Source organism: Salmo salar, chromosome ssa25, assembly GCF_905237065.1.
Source record: "Salmo salar chromosome ssa25, Ssal_v3.1, whole genome shotgun sequence".
NCBI classification, from domain to species: domain Eukaryota; kingdom Metazoa; phylum Chordata; class Actinopteri; order Salmoniformes; family Salmonidae; genus Salmo; species Salmo salar.
This window is the reverse complement of record NC_059466.1, coordinates 9,705,117-9,727,879: the sequence shown is the minus strand read 5'-3', so window position 1 is coordinate 9,727,879 and position 22,763 is coordinate 9,705,117. Positions and strand designations below refer to the sequence as shown.

Below are 22,763 nucleotides of genomic sequence, written 5' to 3'. Positions count from 1 at the left end.
GATGACTTTCACCTGCCCAGGTGTAAACCAATTCAATCTCCCCTTTTTTTCCCACTCACTCACACACTGGTGGACTACTTTTAAAACACAGTTGATGTAACATTAGTTCTAGCTTTTGGATAGAGCCAGTGTGGGATAAAAAAAAGTGTTTGTATTGTTACCCTAGGTATGGGAGGTTTAAAGGGGCTGGGCTCCAGGGTGAAGTTTCCTCTAGGTACACACTGTGTATGTAGGATCAGCTTCCCCTCCCCAATCCTAACCTTAACCATTAGGGGGGAAATGCATAACTGACCCAAGATCAGCGTCTAGGGGCAACTTCCCCCTTCACCAAGGGGCTGGGATTGAATAGGCCAGATTACATTTATAGACCTGGTTTTGGACCATGTGTTTCAATGTTAACTTTATTTGCCACGTGCACAGTATACAACAGGGTTAAAACAGTACAGTGAAATTCTTACCTTGAGACCTCTTTCCTAACTAGGCAGTAATAATAATAAAGATGATAGAAAATGTAATAAAAAAAATCATAAGAAGTACCATATAGGTTGAAGAAACGTGAGGTCAGTGCCTTATTCAATGTGCAGAGGTACTGGAGTGGTTGAGGTAGGTTTACATAAACGTGACTGGGAGAAGCATATGCATGTAAACAGGCCTGATAAGTGACTGGTAGCAGGAATATATAAATACTTATAATAATATACTCATGTTAATGTGTACATGTAAACAGGTGTTATAGTGACCAGTAGCTGGATAATTACACAATATATACAAAAGTATGTGGACACCCCTTCAAATTAGTGGATTTGGCTATTTCAGCCACACCCGTTGCTGACAGGTGTATAAAATCGAGCGCACAGCCGTGCAATCTCCATAGACAAACATTGGCATTTGATTGGCATTAATGAAGAGCTCAGTGACTTTAAACGTGGCACCGTCCTAGAATGGCATCTTTCCACCAAGTCAGTTCGTCAAATTTCTGCCCTGCTAGAGCTGCTCCTGTAAGCGCCTCAACTGCAAGTGCTGTTATTGTGAAGTGTAAATGTCTAGTAGCAACCACGGCTCAGCTGCAAAGTGGTAGGCCACACAAACTCGCATAACGGGACCACCGAGTGCTGAAGCGTCTGTCCTCGGTTGCAACACTCACTACTGAGTTCTAAACTGCCTCTGTGTGCAACGTCAGCACAAGAACTGTTCGTCGGGAGCTTCATGATCACCATGCCCAATGCCAAGCGTCAGCTGGGGTGGTGTAAAGCTCGTCGCCATTCAACTGGATCAGTGGAAATGCATTCTCTGGAGTGATGAATCACACTTCACCATCTGGCAGTCCGACGGAGAATTTTGGGTTTGGTGGATGACAGGAGAATGCTACTTGCCCCAATGCATAGTGCCAACTGTAAAGTTTGGTGGATGAGGAATAATGGTCTGGGGCTGTTTTTCATGGTTCGGGCTAGGCCCCTTAGTTCCAGTGAAGGGTAATCTTAATGCTACAGCATACAATGACTTTCTAGACGATTCTGTGCTTCCAACTTTGTGGCAACAGTTGGGGAAGGCCCTTTCCTGTTTCACCATGACAATGCCACCGTGCACAAAGCGAGGTCCATACAGAAATGGTTTGTCGAGATCGGTGTGGGAGAACTTGACAGAGCCTTGACCTCACAGAGCCCTGACCTCATCCCCCATCGAACACTGACTGCGAGCCAGGCCTAATCGCCCAACATCAGTGCCCGACCTCACTAATGATATTGTGGCTGAATGGTTGCAAATCCCCACAGAAATGTTCCAACATATAGTGGAAAACCTTCCCAGGAGAGTGTAGGCTGTTATAGCAACAAAGGGGGGGACCAACTCCATATTATTGCCCATCATTTTGGAATGAGATGTTCGACAAGCTGGTGTCCACATATACATTTGGTCATGTAGTGTAGAAGGCTACTAATGGTAATAGTGATCAATGAACAGCACCATACATGGTAGTAATAAATCTAATCAAATCATTTAGCAGCTGTGTGTGTAAGGGTGAGAGTGAAGGTGTGTGTCTGAGTGGGTACAAACCTGTGGATAGGCATAGTCAGTGTGGATAGTCTGTGGGAGAGCAGTAGTTGGTAGCCATTTTAATTTTTATGGCCTGGGGATAGAAGCTGTTTACGAGTCTGGTCTGAGCCTTTTTGTACCGCTTGACAGACAGGAGCATGGAGGACAGTCCGTGTCTCTGGTGTCTGGAGTCTTCAATAAATATTTTGGGCCTTTCTCAGACACCGCCTGGCATGTACGTCCTGGATGGCTGGGAGCTCGCACCCAGTGATTCGCTGGGCTGTCCGCATCACCCTCTGTTGGACCTCCAGGTTGAGGGTGGCGCAGTTGCCATCCAAGACGGTGATAGAACCAGTCAGGATGCTCTCGATGGTGCAGCTGTGAAAGGGGCCATGCCAAATCGTTTCAGCCTCCTGAGGGAGAAGAGGCGATGCCGTGCCATCTTCACGACTGTGGTGGTGGGAGGACCATGTTAAGTCCTCAGTGATGTGGCACAAATTTGCTCATTGGCAAAAAACTTTGAGGGAACATTGGTGGGAACTGTGGGTTATGAATCAACCCGCGCATCACTATCGTACACACATACAGTAAACAGACAGCCCTCATCACTCTAATCAGGTGGCTGTACCCGGTGCCTGCTCTGGGTGGTGGCAGCTGGTGGCTCCAAGGGTGTGTGTGTTTGTGGGGGGTAGGGGGTGGGCACTGCAGCTGTAATGCCCAGCTACCCACCGCGCCTCCTTGGCCTGGCATCTCCCCTGACGCCTGACCCAAATATATCCAGCATTGCCAGAGGAGAGGGGGACGCCACACCAGCAGGTGTGCCTAAGCAAATAATAAGGATGTTTCGGGGAGGAATACAAATCTCCCGCTGTGCCGCTTTCCAGCCGGGTGCTAATCATAGTTGGTTGGGGTCAATTCCAATTCAAGAAGGAAAATGAAATTCCAATTCCAACTCCAGTTTTTTTCTAATCGTCTGAATTGGTAAGGAATTGACCCCAACCCTGGTGCTAATACTAGGACGTGTCAGAGGTGCACAGCCTCAATTCTCGGTCAGTGTTGAGCAATTTGTTTACCCCCTTGTCTTTCAATCAGACACTCCAGAGGTGGTTACCACCTGGGTGACCAGGGCTGTGTTCAGCAAAGTGAAACTCCGCAGATAGAAACTTAGTCATTATACTGCTCTGTCTCACTTCCATATAGGCAATCTCTTTCTGTGCGCCCCATTCATTAAGACAAGACCGGGAGAGCTCTTAATGAGGACACCGGTGGAAGGGAATATTACAAAGCTTGTGAGAACATTGTTAAAGTGAGGAAGTGCTGACTTAGTTCTACTATGGGTTACTTTATTTCTCCTACTCTGCACTCTGCTCCTCTGTGCTGAAGAGGTTTTACAGAATGTAAATCCTGTATATCAAAGCTGGTCTAGTGCTATTATCTCTGATCTATTGAACAAGCCACATCAACCTACTCACTCCCTCCTTTGCTCGTCCAGATTTGACCTTCTGACACCTCTTCACCAGTGGATGGAGCCCCAGAGGCGCCTGATGTATTTGGGCCTCCTTCCCTCCCTCCCTTATTGGTGTGTCTGCCAGAGCCCCCCAGGCTTGTGTGTTGTGGTGCGTGTGGGCTGCCAGAGGGCAGACCGAGATGGCAATTGTTCTGTTGTGTTGCCCTGGAGCGGTGGATCAACGGCCGCAGCCTCAAAGGCCCTGGTAGCTAAGCAGAACAACACCAGGCTGGCTCGCATATGGGCCTGCCTGCTTAGAGGTCGGGCTGAGTGCAAGGACAAAGCAATGAGTCATATCAACAGAAGAAAGCGCTGACCACAGGAGAATGTGCTATCATCATTCATAGACATACATATTCATACACACAACCTTGAATATTCAATTAAGTGTGTATATAGTACACAATTGGTATCACTCTGCAGTACGCACCCATTAGTTTACATATGGTAGTAGAGTAGAACTGTTATGCTAGCCAATGACAGATGGGGAATGCAGATGGAAATGTGCTATTTAGCTACATTTGGTGCAATGTATAGATTGTGCATGGTCCCTGGCAGATGAACAAATAGGAGTCCACATCCTTCCATTCATTGTCTACATGGAATTAGGACTGCTGTCCTCTGACTTTAGTTCTAAGATGCTGATGAAAGCTATTGCTGTGTATTTTCTGAATTCTTCCTGGATTTTAAAGGAGTTGAAATGAGGTGTGTCGTGGAAATTAACACCAGGGACACCTGAAGTCAATATTAAATGAATGATTCTTTATTATCAGCAAGCTGGAGAGGTTCCAACACACGTAATGCACGATAGTACATGTTGGTCGGGAGCTCTGCCGGTGCAGTCCCGTTAGTTTTCTTATATGCTGCTTACACAGACAAGTTATATTTGCGTGATTTACATTATTATGTGACCGACCAATAACTCACAAGGCTTCTTCTCTCCAAGCTGAGACCATGAAACTGAGAGAACCCTTTCGGATCTCAAAGCAATGTTCTGGGCATACTGCCAAATTCCTTATACTGATGTGAGGATTCTTCCCAGGCACGATCAATCAGTCACCTGCATGAACCCAGTCAAATTGGTTATTAGAAAAGCACAAACATAACATTATCCTTCACAGGTGTATACTATACGCCTGCATGCTTGCGTGGTATGTACGTACATGCACTTGCGTGTACATGTGTGTGTTCGCACTGAGTACCCTCGCCCTAAATCAGAATTGTTATGTAGAAAGACTAAGAAGGGAAATACGCCTCCTGCCTGTACTTCCCAAAGAAACAACTTAATATCATATTCCCCCCCCCCCCCAACACTTTCCCTGGTTGCCACTACTCTTGCTCAACAAAACATGTAATCCGTCTCATCGCATTCCTTTTAAAGTCACTCCTCAAAATGTATTTTAAGGTAGGGTGGTGTTTTACCCCAACTTACCTTAAAATTGACCCGTGTTAAATTCAGCCCCTCTCTCACCTATGCATTCACTGCGAATTGCGGAGCGGTAACATGCTTAAACGTGGCGCAGCTAAGAACTCCAGGTTAGAAAAGGTGCAGTTCGTGCGTATTTAGGAATAAGTAAAGTAGGAATGGAAAGCCTTTTTATAACAAAGGCCATTAAAATGGCTGTTTGCCCCACGATTGCATTATAAATTGTTGTGCATTGACAGGTTGTCAGAAAGCATGTTTCCCTCCATTTGGCACTCGAAACTTGAATGCACCTTGAGAGGAATATTTATGTTGCATAGAACATAGAACACACAACAACAACAACGGACTAGGCAAACAGATCAACCATTATACTATGGGGTGGCTGGTTGTTTTATTCATTACTCATTTTGTTTGCAGAGGAAAAGTAAATGTGGACTGTTCTAGCATCTTTAAAGTGCGTCTTGGCAGAAATACTTTTTCATGTTCCATATATTTTGGGCGTGGCGGCAATGATTTTGCATCAGCACAGCTAAATTAGTGTACTTATTTCCCCTCACCTCTCTGCAGTGCTAAATATTTAAAGGTCTGCCTTCACACTGCATTGGGCAGCACTAGCGCTGAGCGCTAACTGGCCCATGAGTATGGGGATCTAACGCTACAGAGGAAATTAGAGAAGGTCCTCCAGTGAGTCTACTCTGACTGGATTTCAGTAGTAATGAGATGGAAAAAGATTTACACAGGAATATGTACACACACACGCACGTGCACGCGCTCTAGACAGAGATACACGGAATCCAGGTCAGAGTGTTTAATATAAGGGCAAGGCTGCCCCTTCTGGGCAGGCATACATCTACACATTAGAACAGGATATAAATCCACCGAAGATCAGTTACTTCCTAAAGCTTACTGTATGCTTCCCATTCTAAACAGTTTGCTTATACTGTATAATTATTATGACCGTTTTCTGACATTTTAGTCTTTGGCTATTTTTTATTTTGGCTGTTCGTGCACCAATTTTTTCTTGAGGCAAGTCGAAGTTTAATAGGCAAAGTCTACGCTTCTTCATCGGTGATTGGTCAACAGTATTACTCCTGGTAGGAATGGGAACATGTTTGTTTTCATTCACATTTTTTCACTTGAGAAATACTGCAAACATCTTAGCTAGATGTAAAAAAATAAAAATGTAAAAATATAAAAAAAGACCTTGGTAAAAATGTCACAGATTACACGATTTATTTTAGATTAATTCTGACTATTTTGAGGAAGTGTTTCTGGCTATGTTGTAGCTACGGTGGCTTGTTTTTCAAGCAATGGTCTTTAGGGAGTATGAGAGCACAGACAAGTCCCCTAGCTGATTTCTGATAGGAGCAAACTGAATCTATGCATGCAGACGCCTTAACACACACAAACACACACAGGCAGGAAATATTATTCCAAGATGTTTCCACTTCACAACAGCATTTACAGTTGACCGGGGCAGCTCTAGCAAGGCAGACATTTTACGAACTGATTTTTTTGCAAAGCTGGCATCCTATGACGGTGCCACATTGAAAGTCACTGCCAATTTTTGTCTATGGAGATTGCATGATTGTGTGCTCGATTTTATACACCTGTCAGCTGAATCCACTAATTTGAAGGGGTGTCCACATACTTTTGTGTGTATGTATACAGTGCATTCGGAAAGTATTCACACCACTTGACTTTTCCCACATTTTGTTGCGTTATGGCCTTATTCTAAAATGGATGTAATAATTGTATCCCCTCAATCTACACACAATCCCCCATAATGACAAAGCGAAGAACAAAACTGTATTTGTTTGATCACATTTACCCTCGTAAAACTGACTATCCTACCGATCCTCGACTTCAGCGATGTCATTTACAAAATAGCCTCCAACACTACTCAACAAATTGGATGCAGTCTATCACAGTGCCATCCGTTTTGTCACCAAAGCCCCATATAGTACCCACCACTGCGACCTGTATACTCTCGTTGGCTGGCCTTTGCTTCACACTTGTCGCCAAACCCACTGGCATCTACAAGTCTTTGCTAGGTAAAGCCCCGCCTTATCTCAGTTCACTGGTCACCATAGTAGCACCCAGCCGCAGCACGCGCTCCAGCAGGTATATTTCACTGGTCACCCCCAAAGCCAATTCTTCCTTTGGCCGCCTTTCCTTCCAGTTCTCTGCTGCCAATGACTGGAACGAACTGCAAAAATCGCTGAAGCTGGAGACCCTTATCTCTCTCACTAACTTCAAGCACCAGCTGTCAGAGCAGCTCACAGATCATTGCACCTGTACATAGCCCATCTGTAAATAGCCCGTCCAACTACCTCATCCCCATACTGTATCCCCATACTGTATTTATTTATTTATTTTGCTCCTTTGCACCCAAGTATCTCTACTTGCACATTCATCTTCTGCACATCTATCACTCCAGTGTTTAATTGCTATATTGTAATTCCCTCGCCACTATGGCCTATTTTATTGCCTTACCTCCCTTATCTTATCTCATTTGCACACACTGTATATATACATACTTTTTTTCCTACTGTATTATTGACTGTATGTTTGTTTATACCATGTGTAACTCTGTGTTGTTGTATGTGTCGAACTGCTTTGCTTTATCTAGGCCAGGTCGCAGTTGTAAATGAGAACTTGTTCTCAATTAGCCTACCTGGTTCAATAAAGGTGAAATTAAAAAAATTTGGTGGAGTGGTCAGACGGAAGCCACTCCTCAGTAAAAGACGCATGACAGCCCGCTTGGAGTTTGCCGAAAGGCACCTAAAGGAGAATCAAGATTCTCTGGTCTGATGAAACCAAGATTGAGCTCATTGGCCTGAATGCCAAGTGTTAGGTCTGGAGGAAACCTGGCACCATACCTATGGTGAAGCATGGTGGTGGCAGCATCATGCTGTGGGGATGTTTTTTTGCGGCAGGGACTGGGAGACTAGTCAGGATCAAGGGAAAGATGAACGGAGCAAAGTACAGAGATCCTTGATGAAATCCTGCTCCAGAGCGCTCAGGACCTCAGATTGGGGCGAAGGTTCACCTTCCAACAGGACAACGACCCTAAACACACAGCCAAGACACCGCAGGAGTGGATTCGGGACAAGTCTCAATGTCCTTGTGCAGGCTTTGCATGGGCCACTCATCTCTGGAGGGATCTGAAAATAGCCGTGCAGCGACACTCCCCATCCAACCTGACAGAGCTTGAGAGGATCTGCAGAGAAGAATGGGAGAAACTCCCCAAATACACATATGCCAAGCTTGAAGCATCATACCCAAGATGACTCGAGGCTGTAATCGCTGCCAAAGGTGCTTCAGCAAACTACTGAGTAAAGGGTCTGAATACTTATGTAAATGTGATATTTCAGTTTTTTTTATACAGTACCAGTCAAAAGTTTGGACACACCTACACACAATACTCTTAATGACAAAGAAAAAACTGGTTTCCAGAAATGTTTTCAATGTACACTACCAGTCAAAAGTTTTGGACACACCAACCCTATCTTGTCACAACACAACTGATTGGCTCAAACGCATTAAGAAGGAATGAAATTCCTCAAATTAACTTAAAGCACACCTGTTAATTGAAATACATTCCAGGTGACGACCTCATGAAGCTGGTTGAGAGAATGCCAAGAGTGTGCAAAGCACACAAAGGCAAAGGGTGGTTACTTTGAAGAATCTCAAATATAAAATATATTTTGATTTAAAACTTTTTTTTGTTACTACATGGTTCTATATATGTTGTTTCATAATTTTGATGTCTTCACTATTATTCTACAATGTAAAAATGTGTTAAATGTGACTAACCACCTGGATTCAGACTTTTGTTGCAAAATTTAGAATTTCTGTTTTTTACATTCGATAAAATTAGAGACTCAGAGCTATAAAATGGTATATCATACACAACATTTGAGGAACAATGGGAAAGTGTTTCTACTTTGAAAGTTGAAACATTTGTAAACTCACTTTTGAGAAAAGGGCCTTTGAATGGTACCTACTAGAGAGCTCTCCTTTGTCTACTCCCATTCAGCATTGTTCACACCCTCTTAAGTCAGCCCCACCCATCTCTTTAAGGATTCACATGAGGTCATGCGCTAAAGACTAAAAGTGGTAGTAGCCTACAATAAGGAAAAATTCTTGAAGGAACTTGAAGCACTCAACCTGCTCCACTGCAGCCCCGTCAATGAGGGGTAAAGTGGCTGAGCAGCAGGACCCAAAAAAATTGCAGCAACATATGGCGTGTGTTAGGAGAGAGTCATGTGAGTAGAGGCACTGCAGATAGTGCTGATGACTGGTCCATCCAAACCACGCATGAACAAGGGAATCTATATTCAGAGAGCCTGTCTCTGTCCTGCCCTTGACTTTGGTGCAGGGCATGTGATGTCCATAGCCTCTTTGTTGTAAAACTCCCTGATCTTCTCAAAAAGACAAGTCTAGCTGTGTCCAGTCCAGGTGGTGCTTGTACATGCAGGCCATCTATGGGAGCTAGGATGTCTGCATTGCGCAGCAGCTGAAACCTGGTCTGAACGCTCCTTGGCGACAACACCAGGCTCTGGAGCATCGAAGCTGTGAAACAGGGAATACCAAAAATTCAGAAGACATTACAACCCTGCCCAACATTAATTCACCTCCCAAGTTTAGATAAGAATAACATTTTTTTACCTAAAGTTCTGGTACCGCTTGATCTGTGGCTGCGGCCTGAAGTATGGAGTCAGGTGTTGTTGCCAGCCATAGCGTTCTACCAGCACAAACTTGTTCTTGTTTTGGCCACTGCACTTATCACAATTCAGGTCCACACATGTTTGTGCTTTAACCTCTTGGGGCTATGTGGGACGCTAGCGTGCCACCCGTGGTGCACCCTATCAACAGCAGGTGCATTTCAAGAGCGGCAAATTTGAAACCAAATAAATGTCAAAATTCAAATTTTTCAAACATACAACTATCTTACACCCTTTGAAAGATAAACATCTCCTTAATCTAACCACGTTGTCCGATTTCAAAAAGGTTTTACGGCGAAAGCATAAAGTTAGATTATGTTAGGAGAGTACATTGACAATAGCTGTGTGTAATGTTTTGTCAATTCAAAGACAGGCGTCACCAAAACCATAAAACCAGCTAAAATGATGCACTAACCTTTGACAATCTCCATCAGATGACACTCCTAGTACATTATGTTAGACAATGCATGCATTTTTAGTTCTATCAAGTTCATATTTATATCCAAAAACAGCGTTTTACTATGGCGTTGATGTTCAGGAAATCGTTTCCCTTCAATAACCGGCAGTCAAGTCAGCACCACAAATTAAATAATTAAAATTAGAAAACATTGGTAAAATATTATATTGTCATTTAAAGAATTATAGATTTACATCTCTTGAACGCAATCGACTTGCCAGATTTAAAAATAACCTTACTGGGAAATCACACTTTGCAATAATCTGAGCACTGCGCCCAGAAAAATACGCTTTGCGATACAGACAAACGGACATGTTGGAGAGATCTAAAATCGAAAATACTATGTAAATAATCCATAACCTTTGATTCTCTTCATCAGATGTCACTTCCAGGAATCCCAGGTCCATAACGAATGTAGTTTTGTTCAAAAAAGCTCATCATTTATGTCCAAAAAGCTCCGTGTTGTTAGCACATGATCTAAGCCCGCCGGACTTCACTTCATGAACGAGGGGAAAAAATATATTTACGTTCGTTCAAACATGTCAAACGTTGTATAGCATAAATCATTAGTGCCTTTTTTAACCAGAACATGAATAATATTCAAGGTGGACGAATGCATTCTCTTTTAAAACGTATTGGAACGAGGGTACCCAACATGACCTCGGGCGCCAGAGTCTAATCGGCCATCACCGTTCCAAGGCTCTTGTTCGGTCAGATCTCATAGTAGAAGACTCAAAACACTTTGTAAAGGCTGGTGACATCTAGTGGAAGCAATAGGAAGTGCCAAAACATTAATCAGCCCCTGTGTGTTTCAATGGCATAGGCTTAAAGGTAATTCAACACATCAGGTATCCACTTCCTGTCAGAAAATGTCTCAGAGTTTTGCCTGCCAAATGAGTTCTGTTATACTCACAGACACCATTCAAACAGTTTTAGAAACTTTAGGGTGTTTTCTATCCATATATAATAAGTATATGCATATTCTAGTTACTGGGTAGGATTAGTAACCAGATTAAATCGGGTACGTTTTTTTATCCAGCCGTGAAAATACTGCCCCTTTGCCCCAACAGGTTAATAACTGTATGATTGGTGGATTAGTCAGGCGTGTTCTACTGATTTAATGCTGAAAGACAAATTCCAGATACAAATATTTTAGAATTATTATACAATAACTTAGACGCTAAATGGCATTCTGAGAGCATCACTACACACAGTTCATACAGGTAATGTTAGCTACTGTAGCTAGCCAGCCATCTACCATGCTTCTACACCTGCATTGCTTGCTGTTTGGGGTTTTAGGCTGGGTTTCTGTACAGCACTTTGAGATATCAGCTGATGTAAGAAGGGCTATATAAATACATTTGATTTGATTTAATGTCAGCTGTCTAGCTAACAGCAAGCTTTAACTAGCAATACAAACCAATTGTCGTAGCTAGCTAAAGTTAACCAATCAGTTCAATGTTAGCTAGCTAACATTAGGCTATAACTAGCAATGCAAATTCTTAGAAAACATCACTAACGTTACACACACTTCATACGCATACATTAATGTTAGCTCGCAAGACAGCCACCTAACCTCAGCTAACGTTAGCTAGTTAACAGCAAGCTTTAACTTGGGATATTTTGTTTAGACATGTCACGTTAACGTTAGCTAGCTAGCTAAAAAATCATGGCTAGCGGGAAGGTTGCTGGCTTTTTTTGTGGCTAAACCAACTAGGCTCGTAATTTAACAATTGTATTCGTATTTACAGATTACATACACGTTTGATATTATGGCACATGAAAGTTCACATGTTCGAGAAGGCATTTCTGCCGAAAAATACATTTTGATAAATATTTTTTTTTATGTTCAAAAGGTTCTCCTGTGAAGTCATGACTTGCGACATACGCCTAGTTTCCTGAATCAGGTCACAAATGAATAAAAACCCTTGAATGAATCGGTTAAACCAAACTTTTGACTAGTACTGTACATTTGCAAACATTTCTGAACCTGGTTTTGCTTTGTCATTGTGGGGTATTGTGTGTAGATTGAGTAGGAAAAATAACAATTTAATCCATTTTAGAATAAGGCTGTAATGTAACATTGTGGAAACAGTCAAAGGTCTGAATACTTTCCGAAGGCACTGTGTGTGAACCCTTTGGAATTACCTGGATATCTGCATCTTAGTCACAACAATAGACAAACACAGTGTGCTTAAACTAATAACACAAATTATTGTATTTTTCTTGTCTATATTGAATACATAATTTAAACACTCACATTGTAGGTTGGAAAAAGTATGTGAACCCCTAGGCTAATGACTTTTCCAAAAGCTAATTGGAGTCAGGAGTCAGCTAACCTGGAGTCCTATCTATGAGATTGGAGATGTTGGTTAGAGCTGCCCTGCCCTATAAAAAACACTCACAACATTTGAGTTTGGCATTCACAAGAAGCATTGCCTGATGTGAACAATGCCTCGAACAAAATAGTTCCCAGAATACCAAAGGTTAAGAATTGTTGACTTCCATAAAGCTGGAAAAGGTTACAAAGTATCTCTAAAAGCCTTGATGTTCATCAGTCCAAGTTAAGGTAAATTGTCTAAATGGAGAATGTTCAGCACTGTTGCTACTCTCCCTAAGAGTGGCCATCCTGAAAAGATGACTCCAAGAGCACAGTGCAGAATGCTCAATGAGGTTAAGAAGAATCCTAGAGTGTCAGCTAAAGACTTACAGAAATCTCTGGAACATGCTAACATCTCTGTTGACGAGTCTACGATACGTAAAACACTAAACAAGAATAGTGTTCATGGGAGGACACCATGGAAGAAGCCATTGCTGTCCAAAAAAACCATTGCTGTATGTCCAAAGATCGTAAAAGAGCACCTGGATGTTCCACAGCGCTTCTGGCAAAATATTCAGATTAAACTAAAGTTGAGTTGTCTGGGAGGAACACACAGCACTATGTGTGGAGAAAAAAAGGCACAGCACACCAACATCAAAACCTCATCCCAACTGTAAAGTATGGTGGAGGGAGCATCATGGTTTGGGGCTGCTTTGCTGCCTCAGGGCCTGGGCAGCTTGCTATCAGACAAAAATGTATTCCCAAGTTTTTCAAGACATTTTTGCAGGAGAATGTAAGGCTATCTGTCCGCCAATTGAAGCTCAACAGAAGATGGGTGATGCAACAGGACAACGCCCAAAAACACAGAAGTAAATCAACAACAGAATGGTTTCAACAAAAGAAAATACGCATTGTGGAGTGGCCCAGTCAGAGTCCTGACCTCAACCCGATTTAAAATGCTGTGGCATGACCTCGAAAGCGGTTCACACCAGACATCCTAAGAATATTGCTGAATTGAAACAGTTTTTTAAAGATTAATGGTCCAGAATTCCTCCAGACCGTTGTGCAGGTCTGATCCACAACTACAGAAAACTTTCGGTTGAGTTTATTGCTGCCAAAGGAGGGTCAAACAGCTATTAAATCCAAGGGTTCGCTTACTTTTTCCACCCTACACTGAATGTTTACACGCCGTGTTCAATAAAGGCATGAAAACGTGTAATTGTTTGTGTGTTATTAGTTTAAGCAGACTGTGTTTGTCTGTTGTTGTGACTTAGATGAAGATCAGATCAAATTTGACGACCAATTTATGCAGAAATCCAGGTAATTCCAAGGGGTTCACATACTTTTTCTTGCCACTGTATATATAATTGAAAAGTGGTGCGGGCTTCAAGTTCTCCCAGTTTGTTATTATTCCCCATTTTTCGAGAGGGCTTGTCAGGACCCCCCTCAAGCATGTCTGATGTGGCGCCTGTGGCCTAACTGTCTACCAAGTGAGGACTGGCTCAGTTAAACTGCCCTCCCTACACAGTTCAGCAGTCTCTTTCTCTCTTGATCTCTCTCTGGGAAGATCTCAATTGAATACTCCTCACGTCTTCTCTCCTCGTCTCCTTCTCATACTTATTGGATGAGAAAGCAAGAGGTCCCTCCCCTCTGACCATTTCTGCCAATAGGTTTTGCGAAGAAGAGGACCCGAGGAGTATGCAATTGAGATGTCTCCCTATCCTCATCTGTTTCAATCTATCTCTCTTCTTTCGCTCGCTGTCTGTCTTTGTCAGGTTCTGTCTGACTGTTTCTGTCTCTCGCATCGCCATCTTCTTTCTCCCTCTCTCAAACACAGATTAGCATGTACTCAATAGCACAATAGCATATTTTCTCAAAGTTTGGTCTCTAACCTCCCCTCTCTCTCGCCATCTCTCTCCATGTCACTCATTCTCTGCGGGCGGTAGTGTGATTTTGCATCGCTGATTTGGGTCTTGCCCAATCATAATGTACACACCACCACCACGTCTTTCATTCCCTTGCCCCCTCAGTGGGTGAGTGCCCTTGCCTGAGCCAGGTGGCACAGCAGTAGGGCCTTCCCCTGGTCCCTAGCCTCAGTGACCTGTCCTAAATGATGACGCTAACGACGCTGACCCAGACTCCACACATTGCTCTCGCACTCGAATGAAGAACAATGCTACCCCCTACTGGTGTTTAGTAGTATTAGGCTTGACGTATTCTCAGCTCTTACTTCTGATTCTAAGGCTGGCTGTGTTATTCACAGTTTACTGTGAGTATCCTGATTTCAATCCTTTCCCTCGCCCATATATATTTTTTTGAGCAAGCCTTCCACAAACTCCCTTTGACTGGACCTGACTGTGCACCATAGCATGGCTAATAGTTCCATTCGAGTTTTGCCCTCCTAACAATAACACTTGTCAACTGGGCCATGTGACTACATGCATACAATATTTGTACTATAGCTAAGTTTACTTTGAATGTGAAATCTTGTTTGGATCATATTTGTGGCCTTTTAATTTGGTCCAGATACATCTGCATACTAGGTTTTGAGAAAATGACTCTGACTTTAGGAATTGCCACCACTACCTCAATGGCCATTTTTATTTCAACCATGTTTTTTCAGTTAACTGTCTGTAAATAGATATGAATTCAAGAAATTGAAATTGTGATGACAGTGGTTTGGCCTTTGACTGGTGTTGGCCTGTAAAAAAAAGTTTTTTAAAAGCTGTATTTTTCAATAATTCTTCAGGAGCCACTGTAGAGCCGTATGAAGTTCATGCCTTATCTTTAGTCTGAGACTCCCTACTGTTTCTCAACCACGACCAATTCCTTCTCCTTCGTGGTCAGCTTTTACAGCGATCACAGGGGTGGCGCTCCAAACCGGTCGCGCTCAGACTTGGCCAGCAGTGGTTGTGCTTGGCCTATATTCTGTCAGTAGTGTGATGGAAGTGCTGTGGGCTAGTGTGAGTTTTGGCACTCTCTCCATCTCCATTTTTCTCTCTGGCCGACTGGCACATGCTTGTCTTCTTATAGAAGAGCTGTCTAAACACATGCCTGTTGGTTTGAGCCACAGTACCCTAGACAGCCATGGGAATTAGAAGTGGGCATTGATGGAGACTGCTGTGGGGGCCTCAAAGGACCCCTCAGGTTAAAGGGATGGACTGGCTGCTCCTCTATTAATCACTCTTATTCTTTCATCTCTTGATCTCCCTGGCTTTCACCCCTCCTGCCTCCCTTTTTCTCTCTACCTCTACATTTCCTCCCTATGGTATTCTCTCTTTTCCCCACTCTGTCGTAGCTGGAGGGTTTAAAGCTTTATGGCTTTGGCTGTACCGAATATAAAATAATTTTTTACACGCCTGTGGGCTTTTACTGCAGATTTTAACTGCTGTTGTTTTTAGCCTGCTTTTCCTTTGGGCTAAAGTGATTTCTCACATGCTTCTGTCTGTCATTTTCTTTCCTCATGATGCCATCTATTTTGTGAAGTGCACCAGTCCTTCCTGCTGCAAAGCACCCCCACAACATGATGCTGCCACCCCATGCTTCACGGTTGGGATGGTGTTCTTCGGCTTGCAAGCCTCCCTCTTTTTACTCCAAACATAACGATTGTCATTATGGCCAAACAGTTCTATTTTTGTTTCATCAGACCAGAGGACATTTCTCCAAAAAGTACTATCTTTGTCCCCATGTGCAGTAGCAAACCGTAGTCTGGCTTTTTTATGGCGGTTTGGAGCAGTGGCTTCTTCCTTGCTGAGCGGCCTTTCAGGTTATATCGATATAGGACTCGTTTTACTGTGATATAGACACTTTTGTACCTGTTTCCTCCAGCATCTTCACAAGGTCCTTTGCTGCAGTTCTGGGATTGATTTGCACTTTTTGCACCAAAGTGCGTTCATCTCTAGGAGACAGAACACGTCTCTTTCCTGAGTGGTATGACAGCTGCGTGGTCCCATGTGTTTATACTTGCGTACTATTGTTTGTACAGATGAACGTGGTACATTCAGGCGTTTTGAAGTTGCTCCTAAGGATGAACCAGACTTGTGGAGGTCTAAAAATTTTTTTCTGAGGTCTTGGCTGATTTCTTTTGATTTTCTCATGATGTCAAGCAAAGTGGCACTGAGTTTGAAGGTAGGCCTTTAAATATATCCACAGGTACACCTCCAATTGACTCAAATGATGTCAATTAGCCTATCAGAAGCTTCTAAAGCCATGACATCATTTTCTGGAATTTTCCAAGCTGTTTAAAGGCACAGTCAACTTAGTGTATGTAAACCTCTGACCCACTGGAATTGTGATACAGTGAATTATAACTGAAATAATCTGTCTGTAAACAATTGTTGGAAAAATTACCTGTGTCATGCACAAAGGAGATGTCCTAACCGACTTGCCAAAACTATAATTTGTTAACAAGGCATTTGTGTAGTGGTTGAAAAACGAGTTTTAATGACTCCAACCTAAGTGCATGTAAACTTCCGACTTCAACTGTATATACATTTTATGGACACAGTATATTTTTAAATAGTTATCTTTTGTTTGTTTTTAGTCCCACCCTTCAGCTCCACTCAACCCCTCCCATGGATCTCTGAACACCATCCAGTTTAGATTTTTATTTGCCATATGGAGGTTACCAAGAACCCGATGGTCACTCTGACGGAGCTCCAGAGTTCCTCTGTGGAGATGGGAGAACCTTCCAGAAGGACAACTATCTCTGCAGCACTCCACCAATCAGGCCTTAATGGTAGCGTGGCCAGACAGAAGCCACTTCAGTAAAAGGCACATGGCAGCCCACTTGGAGTTTGCCAAAAGGCACCTAAAGGACTCTGACCATGAGAAACAAGGTTCTCTGGTCTGATGAAACCAAGATTGAACTCTTTGGCCTGAATGCCAAGCATCACGTCTGGAGGAAACCTGGCACCAATCCCTACGGTGAAGCATGGTGGTGGCAGCATCATGCTGTGGGGATTATTTTTAAAGGACAGGGAGATTAGTCAGGATTGAGGGTAAGATGAACGGAGCAAAGTACAGAGAGATCCTTGATGAAAACCTGCTCGAGAGCACTCAGGACCTCCGACTGGGGTATGAAGGTTCCAACAGGACAACAACCCTAAGCACACAGCCAAGGCAATGTAGGAGTGGCTGTGGCTTTGGGTCAAGTCTCTGAATGTCCTTGAGTGGCCCAGGCAGAGCCCCGACTTGAACCCGATTGAACATCTCTGGGGAGACCTGAAAATAGCTGTGCAGCGACGCTCCTCTTCCAACCTGACAGAGCTTGAGAGGATCTGCAGAGAAGAATGGGAGAAACTCACAATTTCATCCATTTTAGAATACGGCTATAAAGTAACAAAATGTGGAAAAAATCAAGGGGTCTGAATACTTTCAGAATGCACTGTATAGTATATGTATCATTCTATTGGTTGCAAGAACTTTCTATTATTTAAATTGAAAAACTGTTTTGAATCCAGCTTTGTTTTGTGTATCAGTTCATTACTCGTGTGCCATGGAATCGGTACATCGTAAATCTTCGTAAAACTGTTTTGCAATCTATATTCCACAGCTGTCCATTTTTGGTCCTTAAATGAAACTCGTATCCTTTTTTTATTTTTCACAATTTTCTTTAATAAATGTTGGTCTTTAATGCAGTGCCGACAGACAATTTCCTTACTTTCTCCCCCTTCCACTTGCCTCTTCCATTTTAACGGTAATGCTGCAATTAGTTTGTTGTAATTTTGAGTAGGGCAGACATTTCCATTTGTTAGCTGCATGTGTGACAACTCCATAATTAAATGTTAAATGTATATAAAGATTTTAATTATACGAACACAAATAACCCATTACCAAAGAGCACCTTCATTCTACCATTATCCTAGAAGCTCTTCCCTTCCTTTTTTGTCCATCCTGTGTGTGTTGTTCCTGTTTGTGATGACAGGTGCTGTAGCTGTTAGCTGACCAGTGCTCTCCTTTCTCTTCCAGGCCACTGAAGAAGAGCCACAGAGTGCGCCAGCACTACACAACGGACAACAAAGGGAAAACAGGTGTGTAACTGACTCACTCACTCACTCACTCACTCATATATATATGTCGTGGAATATATATATATATATATATATATATTCCACGACCACACCTTCCCTCACTGGCATGTCACATGTTTAGGAATAATCATAACTATGACACAAAATCAGTAGCCCTACATAGATGAGTCCAAGTTGGTTGAATACTGGAAATCATTCATAGTCCTCTCCCGATTTCAATTATCTTGCAGATGATCTGGTAATTTGCCTCGTGTTTTTTCATATTCTATACCAGGGCACTCCAACCCTGTCCTTGGAGAGCTACCGCACTTGTAACAAACCCGATTCAGCTTATCAACCAGGTAATGCATGGGCGGCAGGGTAGCCTAGTGGTTAGAGCGTTGGGTTAGTCACCGAAATGTTGCAAAGTTCAAATCCCCGAGCTGACAAGGTAAAAATCTGTCGTTCTGCCCCTGAACAAGGCAGTTAACCCACTGTTCCTAGGCTGTCATTGTAAATAAGAATGTGTTCTTATCTGACTTGCCTAGTTAAATTAAAGTTTAAAAAAATTGATCCGGTTCACTAAATTAGGGTGGGATTAAAAACCTACAGGACGGTAGCTTCCAGGAACAGGGTTTGAAAGTCCTGCTCTTAGAGATTCTGGGTTCGAGTCCAGGCTCTCTTGCAGCTGGCCGCGACCGGGAGACCCATGGGGCGGTGCACAATTGGCACAGCGTCGTACGAGTTAGGGGAGGGTTTGGCCGGCAGGGATGTCCTTGTCCCATCGGGCACTAGCGGCTCCTGTGGCGTGCTGGGCGCAGTGAACGCATTTAAAAAATCAGAAAGTCCTGTTCTATACTGCACCATAACGCCTCTGGTGTCCTACACTGCACTGTGGTTCATATGCAGTGCTATTCTATTCCACAGAGGGGCAGTGTTCACCAAGGTAAAGGCACTGTTGTTGTCTCGCGGTTTCATATCCGTTAGTATGGCTGACACAGATGGCTAAAATCATATTTATGTGCAATGGGTTCCGTATGATAAAGCCTGTTTGTGTTTTCTGTGCAGTAGTGTTATGGTGGTTTCTGCATTATTGACATTGCCTTTGCCGTCACTGGAATGATAGCGTAATGACAGAATATGCCCACTAGAGGGAGGTAGAGTGCTGTGGTATTGTGACGTTCACATTGAATACTTCTGGTCTTATGTTCCTATGGCTGAACGTATTAGTGAATGGTGTATTCATTCTGTGAAGTGAGATTTCACCTCACGTTAAACATTGCAGGACATTGCAGTACCTTTAGCTGGACTGTTGTAGTGTATGAGTTTGTGTTTTGAGAAATGAAAACACTTGAAGTTTGGTAATTCCATGGTAACAGTGTGATGCTGAAACTCTACAATCTACACAAAATATTCTGTCAAAATCGAAGAAAAAAGTAAAATATAGTCGCTGCATAAGTATTCAGACCCTTTGTTTAGGCAAGCCTAAATTAGTTCAGGAGTAAAATGTGGCTTAACAAATCACATACGTTACATGGACTCACTCTGTGTGAAATAATAGTGGTTACCATGATTTTTGAATGACTAACCCTTCCTCTGTCCCCCATACATAAAACATCTTCAAGGTCCCTCATTCAAGTATTGCAAGCACAGATTCAAATACAAAGACCAGGGAGCTGGGTAACAATAATATCAAATCAGACATTGAATATCTCCTTAAACATGGTCAAGTTAACATTTATGCTGTGGATTATTTATTAAACCACCCAGACCAAGAGGCCATTGGTGGTGATAACCATTCAACTCTGTAGCCTTTTTGTGATTGGATCAACGACATTGTAGTGACTACACAATAAGGACCTAAATGACAGAGTGAAAAGAAGAGTACAAATATACAGAATGAAAATATTCCAAAACATGCATCTTGTATGCACTAAAGTAATACTGCAACAACAACAAAAAAAACACAGCAAAGGAATACACTTTTTTCAAGCATGGTGGTGGCTGCATCATGGTATGGGTATGCTTGTCATTGGCAAATACTGAGGAGTTTTTAAACGATAAAAGTAAATGGGATGGAGCTAAGCACAGTCTAAATCCTAGAGGAAAACCGGGTTCAGTCTGCTTTACACCAGAGACTGGGAGAAGAATGTACCTTTCAGCAGGACAATCACCTACAACACAAGGCCAAATCTTCACTGGAGTTGCTTACCAAGAAGACTGTAAACATTACTGATTGGCCACGTTACAGTTTTGACTTAAATCTGCTTGAAAATCTATGATATGACTTGAAAACAGCATCTTGGCAGAGCTTGAATCATTTTGAAAAGAATAATGGACAAATATTGCACAATCCAGGTGTACAAAGCTCTTATAGACTTACCTAAGATGACTCACAGCTGTATTTGATGCCAAAGGTGTTACTAACATGTATTGACTCAGGGAGCTGAATACTTATGCAACGACTATTTTAGTTATTTCATTTTTATAAAAATGACACAATCTTCGCTTAGAATTTTTTTTATGCAGTTTCTTAACATAATCGATTTTATTCCCACTTTGTAACACAATAACAGGTGAAGAAATCCAAGGGGTCTGAATACTTTTGCAAGGCTCTGTATGTGGCTGTATGTGTGTGTTAGTGTGCGTGTGTTTTGTCTGATGTATGAGTGTGTGTGTGTGAACAGGTGGAGGCCAGGCGATGAGCCAGAGGCAGCCTGTGATAGGCTGAGGGCTAGTATGACGTGTCAGTGAGATGCTATAGAAGCACTGAGCTGGCGGGAGCAAGCTGCCTTCTCTGCTGGAAGAGAGGGAGAAGTGGATATGAAAGACAGAGAGAGAAAAATATAGGACCAAATCCATGTGACGTTCTGCAATTCTCTGAGGAACAGCACTAGTCCTCTCCTTTGAGGGTATGCACTTCCCTCGACACACACACACTATATGCTCCCCCTCCAACTAGGTAGAGGGAGACAGAAACCAAGAGAGAGAAGGAGTCCGAGAGAGGGAGAGTTGTGAGTGTTCCACCACATGGCTGTGTGTGTTAAGGGTAAGTGCTAGCTAGTATCTTGAGTGCCAGTAGTGAGTGTCTCCAGGACAGCAGAGCAGTGTGTTAGCCAGTGGCGGACAGCATGGCCCTGTTCAGCACCGGGCCCCAGAGCCTGGGCTCCTACTACTGCCTCATCCGCAGGAAGTTCAAGCGGAGGCGCAAGAAACGCTGCGAGCGTAAAGGTACTCCCTCCTACTCGCCTACCTGTGGTGTGTGTGATGCGAGTTGTTTGCTTGTGTGTGTGTTTCTCGCACCAGCTGTTTGTTCTGCTTTGAAAGATTCTCTGGTAGTTTATCTTGGTCTAGAAGTGGTTACTTACAGTACAATGATTCAATATAGGGAAGTAATGACGTTGAAAGTGTCACTTGGTAAGATGGGGAAAATTGAATCTACCATAGACTTGTCTAATGTGTGAGGGAGTATGATGTAAATATTGAGTACAATATGGGGTGTAGAAATTGAACCCATGTCAGTGTGACACTGGTACTGCTGATTTTGGCAGTGTACGAGGTTTGTGTCTCTGAATGTCTTAGTGTGAGTTCTGTGACAGGTTAGTGTTTTACAGTGCTTGTTTCTGTTAAGTGTATGAGAACTGGTTCTGAAACCTCTCTGTGAGCGAGACAGACCTCTCTGTGTGAGCGAGACAGACCTCTCTGTGTGAGCGAGACAGACCTCTCTGTGTGAACGAGACGGACCTCTCTGTGTGAGCGAGCGAGGGAGACTGTCTCTGTAAATGATCTGACTGGCTCCTCTGAAACTCTAAGCTTTTACCTCCTGTTTTGCTCCAGTGCCCTGGGGATTAGCTCAACAGGGGAAGTAGTAATTATTGAGGTGCTCCCTCTGTGGCAGCATTGGTGATGTGTCAGCCATTTGCTTTGATAAATCCCCCTACTCCCCAGCTCCCCCACCGCGAATCATCAAACCCAAGCCCCTTCATCCGAATAAATCCGCCGCAGCTGAAGTTGCGTTTTTGCCGCGTGACTCTCTCACACCCCAAAAACGTAAGACAGGCTTTTGTGCTGTCAGCGTCGCCAGGCATCAGTCTCCGCTCGTTATCACAGTGGAAATGACAGCACCACTTTGCACGAACCCGGGGGAAGAAGACTTAATTGTTTAAGTTTAGGTAATGTTATTCCGCTAACCTGTCCTAGCTACAGCAGCAGTAATTCGCTCAGCAAGCGGAAGCCCTGATGAGTCCCCAGAGTGTGTTAGCTCGTTGTTAGCGTAGCTGC

General features: G+C 43.1%; 1 protein-coding gene across 4 annotated transcripts in view; it reads left to right on the top strand.

Annotated features, from left to right (window-relative positions):
- Nucleotides 1-22,763, top strand: part of LOC106586125 (double-stranded RNA-specific editase 1) — a 196,831-nt gene that overhangs the window by 115,321 nt on the left and 58,747 nt on the right. For all 4 annotated transcript variants that reach the window (XM_014173014.2, XM_014173015.2, XM_014173013.2 and 1 more), the window contains one exon: nt 18,442-18,503. The gene's annotated coding sequence lies outside the window, so the exon portion shown is untranslated. The remainder of the gene's footprint in view (nt 1-18,441; nt 18,504-22,763) is intronic.